We start from the raw sequence: 15,029 nt of genomic DNA on the forward strand, positions 1-15,029 counted from the left end.
AATTACTTGTTTTCATGCATTTATTTCTCAAATTCTCACAAATGGCAACACGAATGGCACGTGCACAATTTCGTAAGAGGTAAGTTAATTCTAAGTTGACGATTTACATCAACGGCCATAGTCGGGGTGTAAATACAACTTAGAATTTTTATCTTTTACAAAATAACACTGGATCCACTTTCAAAATTCATCATATTTTCTCAAAATATTTTCTTTCTTTTATCAGGATTTAACTTAGGATTAACTCAAAATATATACCAATGGCCATAGTCAGGGTATATTGAGAGTTAATTTCATTTTAAATTCTATAAAAGCACAAAATATGTTTTATTCTTCACCTGAATTTAAACATAGATTATTATATAATACATTCAATGACCATAGTCAAGGATGTATTATATTTTCAATCTTATTTCAATTCGTTTGAAAAATGAAATATGATTTTCAAAATCCAATTTCAAACTTATTCAAATTCATTCATCATTTAGGGTAGAATTGCATCATATTTTCAAAATTCTCTTTCAAAACCTCAAGTGATCTTAAATATCTTCAGTCTATAGTTTAATTCATTCTTCTATCTTATTTCAAAGATTTAAATTCCAAATTCAAAGTCCAATTTGACTTTGAAATTTCAAAATTCAATCTTTATATTCTTGATTCATTCCAAATTCAAGCTTCAAATTCAAAGTCCAAATTGACTTTGAAGTTCATTTATAAATTCAAATTCTCAAATCAATTTTGAAATTCCAAAATTCCAACTCAATTCAACATCCAATTTCAAAGTTCAATTTAACTTTGAAGTTTCTGATCCATCTTCTGATTTAAAATCAAGTTTTCTTCAAGTTTTAAATCAAAGTTGAGATTGACTCTGAATTTCAAAATCCAAACATTCCTAAATTCAATCTGGGTTTTTCAAAACCCAGATCCATAATTCAAAAGTCCCAGTTGGACTTTCAAAAGCCCAACTCCAAAGTTAAATCTCAACTTGGATCCAGATTTCCAAGTATAAATTAAATTCCACTGCGGATCTTAGACTTCAGATCCATCTTTCATCTTGGATTCCAAGTCTTGGATCCAATCCATTCTAGGATCCAGAATTCCACTCTACTTTGGATCTAAGATTACAGATCCAAATTCCACTTAGGATCTACATCCTCATTCTACTTTGGATCTCAGACTTCAGATCCAGTTCCATTCTAGGATCCAGAATCTAATCCTACTTTGGATCTCAGACTTCAGATCCAAAATCCATTCTTTAGGATCCAGAACCCAATTCACTTCAGATCTCGGATTTCAGACCCAAGTCCATTCTAGGATCCAGAATCCAATTTTACTTTGGATCTCAGACTTCAGATCCAAAATCCATTCTTTAGGATCCAGAACCCAATTCACTTCGGATCTTGGATTTCAGACCCAAGTCCATTCTAAGATCCAGAATCCAATTTTACTTTGAATCTCAGACTTCAGATCCAATTCCATCTTAGGATCCAGAGTCCAACCCTATCTTGGATCTCGGATTTCAGATTCAAATACCATCTGGGATTCCAAGTCTTGAATCCAATTCCCTTCAAAATTCCAAAACCAAAATTTCCACTTTAATTCCAATTCTCAAAGCCAATTCCATTCCAAATATTCATCCCAGTTCAAACTTCTAAATTCAAAGTCCATTTGCGACTTTGAAAATTTCCTTCTCTTTTTATCTCAAAACCTCAAAATCAATTTTCCCAAGCTCTTGATTATTCTGAAAACTTAGAACTTTAGTTTTGAGTTCTAAGTTAGTAATCATCTCTTCACTTTACCAGATTCACTTGAAAATTCTTCAAAACATTTTTGAAAAGAGCATACATCTTTGCATTTGCACAAGCATGATCCTTTGTGCATCTAGACTCAGATAATTTCTTAGAAAAACAAAAGGCATCAATTCGACCCTTGGTTCGATTACCCCTGGTAAAGGCGCCAGGAATGGTCGAACCTCGTACCGACGAGCGGATCCCGTCTCCCAGTTTTTCCAGCAAATATTTCAAAAACGGAGGCGAGTTATTTCAAAATATTTTCAAAAATTAAGGTCAAGTGAAACCCGCAAAAGAGTTCCTCTTCCCTTTTCTTCTTTCTTTTCTCTTCTCTCTTTCTTTCCGTCTTTTATCTTTCTCCCTTCAAAAAGGAGGAAAATAAGAGGTTGGAAAGGAAAAGAGAAGGAAGAGAGAGAACATTACGAGAGGAAATTTTTTGCGATGATTACAAAACCTTGTCAGCATTTGATATCTCCAACGGGCTATATTTTGGGAAGAGCATTCTTGGACCCATTCGGGGTTTCGAATCTAAGTCTAAGCCGATCATACCTAGACCCGTTGGGGATTCGTGTAGATCAGGTCGGAGTTCAACCCTGTCCTAGTTTGGGTCCTAGACCTAGACCCATTGGGCTATCGAGTGGACAGAGTCTGGTCCCAACCCATTGAGACCCGGTCTAGAACCTATTATTATTTCTGGGTGGATTGGGTCAGTAACCATGGGTCAGATTAGGTCCAAAATTGGACCATTTGACCCATTAAGGATAGAACCGGTCTAGAAACCGATACGATCCTTCTGGGACCAGTTTAGGGATTTCTAAAACAGGTTCATTAATTCAGAAAACCAGTTCAGTGATTTCTAAGACCCGTTCATGCATTTTGGGATCAGCTTTGGCTTTTTAGGATCGATTTGGTCCATTTGGAACCAATTCAATGGTTTATAAAACTGGTTCGGGCCTTCTGTGACTGGTTTGGGGGTTTTCTTGACCGATTCAGTGGTTTATAAGACCAGTTCAGGCCTCTTGTGACTAACTTAGGAGTTTTTCTGATCGATTCAAGGCTTTTTATGACCGATTTAGGGTCTTAAAGGATCCATTTAGGCCGTTTTAAGACTTCAATCCCAAATATGACTCGTAAATGCATGTCTTTGTCTTTGATCTCATACTTTTTGGTAACTTTAACATGAAATAAGGTGTATTTCATATTTTTTGAATTATCCATAATTATTTAAGCATGAAATTATAAATGTATGCACTTTATTTGTGTTATGACATGCTGTACATCAACTTACGATAAAATTTTTGATCAACTCACTTTGGTTATCACAAAAGTGATCCGAGTTTTGTTGATTGAGGGTTTCTTGGACTGTGTTGATATTGAAATTTAGTATTGAGATTGTGTGACTTTATGAAACAATGATTCTACCCAAAGGTTGGTCATTGTGTTCCAAATTCACATAGGGTGTAAAAGTAGATGTATACACCAACCCATGAAACATGTTCGTACCCAAAGGTACAATGTCAAATTGTTTCTAATTACATTATCTACTAGTTTCACCAATTGAAGTCAATTCCTTGATAATTGAGGATGCAAAGCAGCTCAGAGTATTATTGTTTTTAACAAAGTAAAATGATAAGGATTCTATTATGCGTGTCCTAGAAAAGGTGAATAATAAAGGGCCTCACATTTACCTTTTCGATATGAATCTCGTATAGAGTGGTTAATCTCTCACTCATACAGAGAATAACACAACCGAACATAAGGTTGCATATGAGAAGTGAGAGTGCTTAAAAATATGTCAATGAAAAGTGAAAGTTCTCAAATAATCTTAGCATGTTACTTTTTCAATCGCGAGTGACTAAGAATATTTGAGGTGTCATCTCTCACTGTAGAATAGTGAAGAAATTTTTAAAAGCCATTGAGGCGAAAATTATTGATTTAAACAAGATTTCATCTCAGGCCATACGGATTGGAAGCTTCATTATGGGTCTTGATATAGTGGACTCTATTGAGAGGCTACTAAAGATCTTATGTGATAATAAAGTAGTCATGTTCTTCTCGAATAACAACAAGAGCTCTACCTAATGTCGACACATGGAGTTAAAATACTTTATTATTAAAGAAATGACCAGTAATCATTCAGTGTGTATTGATACAATCAGTGCAAAGCAGCTCAGAGTATTATTGTTTTTAACAAAGTAAAATGATAAGGATTCTATTATGCGTGTCCTAGAAAAGGTGAATAATAAAGGGCCTCACATTTACCTTTTCGATATGAATCTCGTATAGAGTGGTTAATCTCTCACTCATACAGAGAATAACACAACCGAACATAAGGTTGCATATGAGAAGTGAGAGTGCTTAAAAATATGTCAATGAAAAGTGAAAGTTCTCAAATAATCTTAGCATGTTACTTTTTCAATCGCGAGTGACTAAGAATATTTGAGGTGTCATCTCTCACTGCAGAATAGTGAAGAAATTTTTAAAAGCCATTGAGGCGAAAATTATTGATTTAAACAAGATTTCATCTCAGGCCATACGGATTGGAAGCTTCATTATGGGTCTTGATATAGTTGACTCTATTGAGAGGCTACTAAAGATCTTATGTGATAATAAAGTAGTCATGTTCTTCTCGAATAACAACAAGAGCTCTACCTAATGTCGACACATGGAGTTAAAATACTTTATTATTAAAGAAATGACCAGTAATCATTCAGTGTGTATTGATACAATCAGTACAAAGGAAATGATTGTGGATCCTCTTATTAAAAGGCTAGCACCGAGATTATATTCTCAATATTTATGAGGATGACTCTATTTGATTCCTTATGATGTATGACAATATATTATGGTTATATGTGATCACATTTATAAAACTAAATTGATTATCTATAGTTTTGTGCACTGTTGATTATGTATAAAGTTTCTCTCATTTTAGTAGAGAGAATAACATAATAACAATATTTTAAATAACCAATAGAATGAGTTAGAGACCAACCTAAGGTAATCTTAATATGCTAAAACACTAAAAAAGAATAATATTGTAGTGCATAGAAATATGACATCTCATATAGAGGTGTTCATCTCCATGACTCTTATGATTCATTTTTATGATACATGATAGCATGTGAATCCACATAAAAATTAAATCGAGATAATGGTAAAAACTTCGATTATGTGCTTTTCCATGTCAATAGGTCAAGCAGAAGAATGTTGGATTTTGGATCAAATCAGATCCAACCTGAATGTAACTCATATTGACATGGGCACATCAAGGGACATACATGGAAGAGGCATTCAGTTTTTGGGAGGTTACATAACAGTTATGAGGTCTTAAAGTTGTTCATTCATGCCCGTTAGGGACCTCCACTAGTGCCCATTATGGGCCTCCCCTAGATCTCCCTATAAATAGGAGAGATCCATGGTAGCTTGATGAGGACTACCAAGAGGGCATACATGGTTGTTGAGTGCCACATTCGTGTATGATCTCTCTCTAGGTTCAAGGGTCGTGCTCGCCTCTCAACATTATGGCCCGAGCTCATTGAGGGCGTCGATTGGCTGAAGAGAACGCCGACCACCCGTACCCACTGAAGCATTGTTCGGATCGTCAAAGCCTTCATCCGATAAGTGGCTCTTTCACGATCCATTTTATGCTAACATATACTTCAAAAGCTTCCTACATGAAGGTGCACTTTCTAGAAAAAAATAAAATTTACCAAGTTGAGCGTGAAGACGAGCATGAATTGAGCATAGGATGTTTGAACTCGGCTATAGAGTAACATTTGGTGCAACAAGGGTAACCACCGGTTTACAATTTGCCATACCTGGCTTAAGCAAGAGGTTCAAAATATACTTCGTCTAACACAACATGATTCCTAAGGAGTCATGGATTACTTCAACTCCAAGAAAATAATGTAGAGAACCTCGATCTTTGATGAAAAATTCATAATCAAAGTCTTGAATAATATTCTTAATGTCATCATTTGAATTGTCGGTAGCAATAATGTCATCAACATATACCAGAACAAACATATGCAATCATTTCCTATGATAGATAAACAAAGATAGACTGGCCTTGGGCACAGTAAAACCCAACTTTTCTAGATGAATACGAAGTCTATTAAACCATGTTTGAGAAGCTTGTTTTAAATCGTAGAGTGCACAATTATATTTACACACAAAATTAGGATGACTCATGTCTTGAAAGTTTGGCAGTTGACTCACATAAACTTATTATTTACATCCAACTAGCCAACTAAAACTCACAATAATAGACAACACCATTCTAATAGACATGAGTTTGATGACAGGATTGAAAGTTTCAAAATAGTCAATTCCTTCTTGCTGGCTATAATCTTTAGCAACAAGACAGACTTTATATCTTGCTACGGTTACATCTCCAGCGATGGGATATTTGGACCCAAAGAATGGTCTTGGTTTTAATATTCCATCTTGGGATTTGGTAACCATATGATGGGTTTTGGTAGGAATTTGATTGAACAAATCAATAAAAGAGGTTTAAACCCGAGGATGAGGATCTAGAGTCATGCATGTTCATTGAGCTCACGTGGCTGATTGGATTAGCTAGGTGTTGGAGCATCTACACCATTTTCAGGCTCAATGTGATGTCTCAGGTGAATAATCATAGGACAACTCAGTAGGGGATTCATCAAATTGTTCAGAAGAATGATTTAGAAGGTTAGGACGGAATTAGCGATGGAATATAATCCATCGCAAACCATCAAACATATTTAAATATTAGTGACGGATATTATCCGTCGCTAATCCGTCACAAAAAAAAAGAGCCCCGAGGTGTGTGCCTTATACACCTTGAAGCGCACACCTCGAGGCGAGGCGCACCTCAAGCCGAGGCATACACGCTTTGAATTTTTTAATCAAATGAGGGTCAAAGTCCTCATTTGAACAAGAATTAGGGTTTTTTTAATGCAATTTTAACTAAGCTGCTAGTAAAAAATTGGGTATGATCCATAAAAAAACCACGCCGGGGGGAACCCTCGAACCCCCCTCCTGTAAGGAAAAAAACTCTAAAGCAGGCTCCACAATTCAAGTTCTACCAATCATTTTGATTCAGAAGTCAACTAGGTTGTAGTTTATGATGCCAAAAAGACTCAAATAGGACACATCCAAAATGATGATGAATAAAGCAAGTTGACATTAGAAAATGAGATATCAAATATGAGCAAATGACAATTATTTGGTGGTAAGAGATTTTCCTTTCATCCTAAGTCTTTCATGTTTCCCCACTTTCACCATTATCCTTATCACCACCAAAGAACAGACAATTATTAATCAGGTAAGAGATTTGCTTTCTGGTTAGAACTAGAAGTAGATGTCCTCTTCTTTTCTTTACTAAGCAGTAAAGTAATTATCAGGCACAGTTAAGAGTCTAGCATACTCCAATTAGGCTTCAATAACCCTTTCTGACATTCAACAACAAACTAGTTGCATATATCTGTATTTTGGATGATATGATAAATCAAGCACTTGCATCACCATTTCATGTGTCAAGTGTTTGTCTTAAGCCTGTAGCTCAATGCAGATAAAGCACTTAAACAAATGATATTCAACAATCACAAGCATCATGTTGATGGAACTTCCTCAAGGCAATTTGTTTGCAATGCACTTGGTGGGAAACTGATTGTCAAAGCAGTGGTGACTTGCAGTCAGAAAAGCAAGTAAAAGAATTCAGCATTGAAAGTTTGCACAAACTTACATCGCTAATACACTAGATACAGGTATAAACATGCAGCATAAGAACAAAGTAAACACATTACAACAAACTGAAAATATTGTGATTCATATGTTGCAATTTTGGACAAAAGCACCTAACCCAAATGAATTTACTACAAATTTGTAGGGCCACAAAGCAACATTACATGCACCAATGACATTAAATGAATCAGGCTCTACAACTCATCAGTTGGACCTATGTTAAAATGAGTAGGTCCAAACCTGAATCCTACTAAGTAATGTAGGTATCAGATCAAGATTCGGGTTTAACTGGATTTTTATAAGAAAAACTATACCCAGATCCGATAAAATGAAAACATGTATTTTCATTTGAAACTTACAACCTTCATCTAAAACCATCCAACAAGAAGAGGAAGTTGGGGCTCTAAAAGGAAAAGGAGGTTAAAATACCTCTTCCTACCCCCACCACTCAATCCAACAGATGCATGGACTCGAAAAAAATAGAAAAAAAAACTCCCTCAATTTCCTAACTGACCTCATTCAGCTCTCTTTCTCTGAGAACATCACTACTTTTCTATGAAGGCTTAGTTCTTCTCTAAAGAGTTGTAAGTTTCACCATAGAAAAACCGCAGTCAATTATATACAGTAAACAATGTGTTTTTTCCCCAGTTGGATTATACCTTTTACCATATTTTCATGATTTATGCTATTACAAACTTCATATTGTTAATAATATTTGAAAACTCTAACAAATTTTAGACAATAAAATTCTAAATTTTTATGATCTATCATTTCCTTTATGTTCATCTATGACAACACAACAGATAAGTTAAGTGCCCTACTATTGGTATATCTTATCCAACAAATTTAGAGATACTGGTTTTTCTTTCCTTCAATCCTTTGGAACATTTTGCTTTTCTGTTGTTTTTCCCTCTTTTAGATGCTATTCTCAATGCTCTTGTGATACTTTAGTCTTTCGTAAGTCTTGCTCCAGAATAATTAAAATACTTGCAAAATGTCATATATATATATATATCAGTTTAACTTTGCTTGTAATCTTTAAGTTTTCTGTTTCATACAAAAACTTACATATCATTAAAGTTGTCTGCACACGAACTCTACTTTTCAAACGTACACTGGCGAGTTATGAAACACACAACTGATGCATCCAGAAAAAAGTTGGAAATACCTAGAAAAAAGTTCAAAAGTCATTGCATCAGAAGTACATTGCATAGGGAAACTCAGAAGGACTTGTCCTAGAAAAGAAAAAAAAGTGGTATAAATGAAATTTCAGAAAAAAAATAGATGTATGAAAATTATACAGCAAATATAGCAAAGTGGCAGACCCCAATGGCCAAGCTGTCTAACGACCACAATTTTTCAAACTTCAAAATTATGTATGATTAGGCAATTTGTGAGTTGAAGCAACCAAGGGTTGCCACATGGAAACATGCATACAAACAGATTGAAGCAATGCAAAATTGCATGATTTGCACACATCTGAAAACAAAAGCACAAGCACATGGGCTCCATTTAACACTGCTATGCTTTAAAATAACTGAACAGTGTAACCCTGCTTAGCGCACTTGTGGTCCTGCCAAACATCATATTATGTTAGTCCCTATGCCTGCGAACATTGCATTAGGGAAAGATGAGGCAGAACCAAAAGGGCCAGTAGGCACAAAAAGTCCATAAGATCATCACAACTACCTTCCAGCTTCAACCAAGTTGTTTCGGTAGTAAACCCTGGACTCAGATTCGGAATTAATGAAGTTGATTAGCTTGAGAAAATTCATACTGCAGCCAATCTATTGTTCTCTCAGACTAAATAGAGAATTATAAGGGCAATAAACCAGATACATCAATATATGAGGACATGCCTGACCTAGACCGCAAACTTCAAAAATCTAAAGACTTGGAACTGACCAAATACACAGGCTGGGACCCCGCAAAAACTAAACAGCTTTTGAAATAATTGATAGATTACAATATCATCCCCATACCTTGGTTTGTAGTACACAGTAAACATGGTCCCTGTTTGTATAGCATGCAATGCTGTTGAAGAACACTGAGATGCATATTGTGACTAGATATGACTGAAGATGTAACATTGCTCTGTTGTCTCATAGCACACCTAACTCCGACACAAAGTTCACCATTTTCGCTTTGAAGCATACAAGAAACATAGGAAGCCTTAGAAAAATAAAAGCATCCCCAGCAACAAGCCTCTTAGGGCTAACAAAGACACTCCAACCACTTTGAAGCAGATGCCTTCTGGGCTGGCCTGGAATATCAAGAAAAGATGCAGATCACTACATAAGCAAAGTCGCGGCTCAATTGACAATGAATGATTTAATGCAACAAAACGTTGAATATTCATGTAGAAGAATGCAAAAACATCAAATCTGTAGGCTGCTGCAAAAACTCGCACAAGAAGCCACTTAAGCAAAATAAAATTAATATCAGATCTGACGGAATTTTGCAGAAGTAAATCACCAACAATGAAGCTCTTTTTTTCTAGCAACTTGAAAAGCAGACCAGTTCATAGGTGTTTTGCGCACTTTTCTACTTCCAAGAATGAAATAAAAGATAGAGAATTAATTGGCTTACATCTAAAAACAGAAATTAAAACAAGATTTTCCAAAGAGAACACAAATTCAAAATACAAGCAATTCAAAGCAATCAAAGCATAGATAAGTCCCAGCAACAGATGAACAAAGGTCAGACCACATTGAACCATCATGCCCTAAGTCTCCAACTGTCCAAAATACAAACGCCAAAAGTAAATCAAACTTTCACCTCGAAAGATATGCCAAAAGCTCCATTCTTTCCCATGCAAGTCCTTTGCAACCAGTTCCTAACTCGGTGGTTGCTTAGACATATCCGACAACCAACAACAGGAATCAGGAGTTTACCAAACCGAAGGAAGAAGCAAAGATTGGGTAAATGAAGGCAATCAACATACGTCAACAGAGAGCAAATTAGACTGCCCACCAAAGGAGGGAGACATTCGTCAGAGTGCCTCCCGAGCACTGAGAAACCACCATGGGTGCTTGTATCCGAGGCTGTCAAGATCTTGCAGAACAAGTGGACATGATGACGTGCAGGGGGAGCTCTCGGAGTCTCCATTTCCACCCCGTTCTCATTTTTCTATACAAGCAATTCCAAAAATGAAATACTAAAAAAATAAAACTTTAAATGAGAAGAGGAATGGTTTGACTTTTTGCAATGGTTATTTTTAACACATTATTTTCAATAAAAGCATTTGGAAAATCGTCAACCAAAGATAATAAAAACCGACTTTCCACAGATGTGGCGAGTACGGGTCGAATCCACAGGGAACGGGATACATTCTGAATTAAATCTAAAATATCAATTTATTAATATCACAATCGTTTACAACTATGTTAATATTACAATTCTAATTAAATAACAATCTAAAAATGAAAATGAACTAAAACAAGTTGTTAAGTCTTCTCCAAATCGCCAGGGGTAATTCTGTCTTTTCGTCACACGTGCATCTGCACTTCGCATTGTAACTACACCTGTAGATATGTTTCTAACTTATCAACCTAAAACACGAAAATAAAAAGTCAGTATGGAATCAAGAATTAATTCTAAGTTATATCTATAACTATTTCTGAACTAATTATTGAATTAAACTACTATTACAAATAAAGAAAACTAAAATTATAATTTCTAACTAAACTAACAAAGTAAACACACTCTAACTAGTCTAACTATTGTTAATTCACTAACTATCTGCTAGAAAACATGAAAAACTACCTAAAATCAACTAAGTAAGCAAATGACTGTTTTATCCCTAAACAGTGCAAAATCAACTTTTAATAGGTTTTCGCAAACAGGAAGTGCGAAGGGTCAAACTAAGTCCGATTCTAAGTATTTCTCTTCTGTTCTCTTTCTGACAGACTCAAGAGTCTGACGGACTTTACGAAATTGAAAAACTCATTTCGGAACTCCGGATATAAGCGTTTCAAGTTCGATAAAAATTATAGAACCGTTTGACCCGAAATCTAAAATCGCGTAAAACCTAATCTTTCAGAATGCTTAAAAGGCAAACCAAATCAACTCTGAACGAGTTGATTTTTGGTTTACACGCAGTTAACACTCTAATGAATAGCATAGAACAATAATTTTGAGAAAACTCAGAAAATTGTCACAGGGTATAACGAGTGTAAATCAAAGCAAAAATCAGGGTTCTACTTTAGTACACTATTCACTTAAATGAATGCAGAGCTTGCACTATTGCTCACAACACGTATGCTTATAGTCATTTACATTTCTAAAATTAACTACTTAACAGAAAATAATCGAATTACACTAAAACAACAAAATCTACATTAACTACCTACATTAGTTGCGAGAAATATAACTAGTGCTAATTTAAAATGCTAGGTTAGGCTAAGTTGAACTAACCTACAATTATGAATTAACCTAAGTTAACTTGCTAACATCAACTAATCTACTGTTAATTGCAAAGAAAGAACAAACAACACAAAATTATCTAAATCCCAAAAATCGGCTAAGCTAGTCTTAGCCGATTTTCACTATTGAACCTACACCCAACATATAAACTATTTGACATCTAAATTAACATCTTTACTTGATTTTAAGACACCGAAAATAATAATTTGCAGACTGACCACACTAAAACTACTACAGAAATATTACTAACACAGGAAAATACATGCACATTCTAAACATTTTCTAATTACAAAATACTAAAATCGAGTGTACCTAAAACAGGAATACAGATCCAACAAATGGGGTTACGCAGTTACAACCTTATTTTGCTATTTACATAATCAAAACACAAGATAATTATACCAATTAACCCAGCTAACTTCCTAAAACAAAACAGACCAACTGGCTAAAAGAGAAAATACAGATTTTCTATTACATAAAACACAAAAATAGAATTAAACAAAATACTTCAACAGCAAATTATTGTGCTGATTTAAGCACACCTGCACCTACCTATGGTTCAGATTCACACAGCAAACACAATGAAAAACGCAAACAGAAAAAAAGGGAAATGAATCAAACGCACAAATGGGGGTCTATGCTAGAGAGGGGGTTCGATTTATATAAATCTAAAACAGCGAAATCAACACACAAACAACAAATTCTACTACTTAGACTCGATCTAAGTGCTGTTCTAAGCACAAACAGAGTATTCTAAGGCTGGAACAACATTCACACATAAATTAATGAAAACAAAACAAAATAAAATCACACGAAATTTGGGATTTACGCTAAAAGAAAGGGGAAATAAAGACAAACCTCACATTTGGATTGTCCGACGAATGGGAGGACGAGGTAGAGCAGAATTTGCCATGGATTTGCGCCAAAAGGGGCCCTCGGTGGTGCTGTCTACCGCCACTTTGCTGCAGGTTGCCGGGAGCTACAGGAGGTGGTGCTCCGAAGTGGTGAAATGGCGGAAATGGAGATGTAGAGGGCCGGCGGTGGAAGGGCCAGCTAGCTGGTGAGGGGTAGACGGCACCCCTCATCAGCTGGAGCACTCCTTTGCTGCTGCTACCTGCAAACAAGAAGACATGGGCCATTAGTTTCATCAAGGGGCGAAGAAGGAAAGGTATGAGAAGGGACATGGGAGGAAGAAGGGGCGACGACTTCCATGGAGGTGCGTGGAATCCATGGCAACACCAAGGAAGAAGGAGACGGTGGATGAAAGGGGTGGCTGGGAAGAAGATGGGAGAAGAGGAGTCGGGTTTTAGGGCACAACACCAAGGCAAAGACCCTAATTCGATTTAGGGCATTGCTTTTATGCTTTAAGCCCTCTTTTCTGAAATTTCCAGAAAAGAGATTAAAAAATATTTAATTGTTGGGCGCCTATTCTAGAGAGGCTTTTAGCAATTACGTTTAAAATCGACTTTGGGGTGGAGTTGGGTTGGATATGGTGCATTTTGGCCCAGATCCAAGGCCCAAATGGGCGAACCCGGTTTTCCCCGAGGTCTGACCTGCTTCACTAAAAATGCGATATCTCTCTTGTTTTAAGTCTGATTCGAACGAAATTCAAACCGTAGCTCAATGACATCAATATGCACCTAAGTGTGGGTTCTAAACCTATAAATGATGCATTTATGCAGTAAAAATGTGTTATGCTTACGCGTATTTAATGCATCATCAAGGAACACATCTTATGCGTTAAACGAGCAAAGGAGAAAAGGAAAACCCTGCCCCCAACTTCAAGAACCAGAGGCAGCATACCGTTGCTTCTGGAACTAGAGTGATCTGTGTGAAGACCTCAGCCGTGTCCGGCTCCGCCCAGCCGATCAGCTTGAAAGCAGGATTTGTTGATCGACCAACTCAAAAGCAGGATTTGATGACCGACCAACTCGAAAGCAGGATTTGATTTGACCGACCAGCTCGAAAGCATGATTTGTTGACCGACAAGCCTGATGTTGATCTGGAGAAGATTAAATTCAACAGGTTTTCATTTGAAGAAACTGTTGCAACTCTGCATTTGAAAGTGGAGAACAAGAATGACTTTTGATCTGGGGCTCAACAAGCTTGACTACGAGATGTGGCTTGCTGATGTGAGCATTGGAGGTGCGGAGCTCGAGGAGTCTACAAAGATAGACAAGAATGGTAACACACTTTTGGAGATTCCAATCACATTCCGGCCAAAGGACTTTGGATCTGCGCTCTGGGATATGATCAGGGGTAGGGGAACTGGATACTCCATGAAGGGGAATCTCAATGTGGACACACCCTTTGGACCAATGAAGTTGCCGCTTAATGAGGGTTGCACCACTCGGCTCAAGCAAACCAAAAAAGATGGCGAAGAAGAGAGTGATGAGGTAAGGCATTTTTTCAGGGGATTTGAGTACACCCACTTATCCAGTTCCATAGATAATTTGGAAATTGCATTTATAGGGCACAGTCTAACATCTCAGTTTAGCCAAATTTTCTGAATAAGCAGTAGCATAGTAACAGTCCATTAAGATTTTAGTTTAATCACTGTTTTTTTTGTTCATTGTGGATAAAAAGAAATAAGATTTTTATGGAAACTGTACCTTTTGGCCAAAAATTAACCCTATGAAATAATACACTCAATATTGATTTTTATACCTCTTGATTTGTTTGGGAGTTGGGACAGCTTTAAATAGATTAGCAGTTCTTGCAACATTGAAATCTTGTATTGGTTATATTAATCCAGTCATTTTCCTTTTCGTCACTTGTGGTCTGGAAATTTCTTAAAATATTTAGTGGTATATTTCCAATGGCTTGTTATCAGTCTGATTTTGTTCTAATCCAGATAGTGTCCAAAGTTAAAAATACAAAATAATTCACTGTCCTGCCTTTAGGTTTTATGACTTACATGTAAAAAAGGAAGCTTGTTATTGGGTGCTAACAGAATTTAGATCCATACCGTTTTGTGAGAGGATGAAGAGATCCTATTTGCATGTTGGTTAAGTCCAAAGTTCCTGGTTTTGTCCATGCTCACAGTGCAGTTTTTAGCTGATTTATCATTTATAGAAAACCTAA

At 36.3% G+C, this 15,029-nt stretch overlaps 1 pseudogene; it reads right to left on the bottom strand.

The window, feature by feature from the left end:
- Positions 1 to 9,157: 9,157 nt before the first annotated feature.
- On the bottom strand, positions 9,158 to 14,004 carry LOC149815682 (auxin response factor 2-like; annotated as a pseudogene).
- Positions 14,005 to 15,029: the final 1,025 nt, after the last annotated feature.

This window comes from Nuphar pumila, chromosome 15 (genome assembly GCF_984573655.1).
Source record: "Nuphar pumila chromosome 15, dmNupPumi1.hap1.1, whole genome shotgun sequence".
NCBI classification, from domain to species: Eukaryota; Viridiplantae; Streptophyta; class Magnoliopsida; order Nymphaeales; family Nymphaeaceae; genus Nuphar; species Nuphar pumila.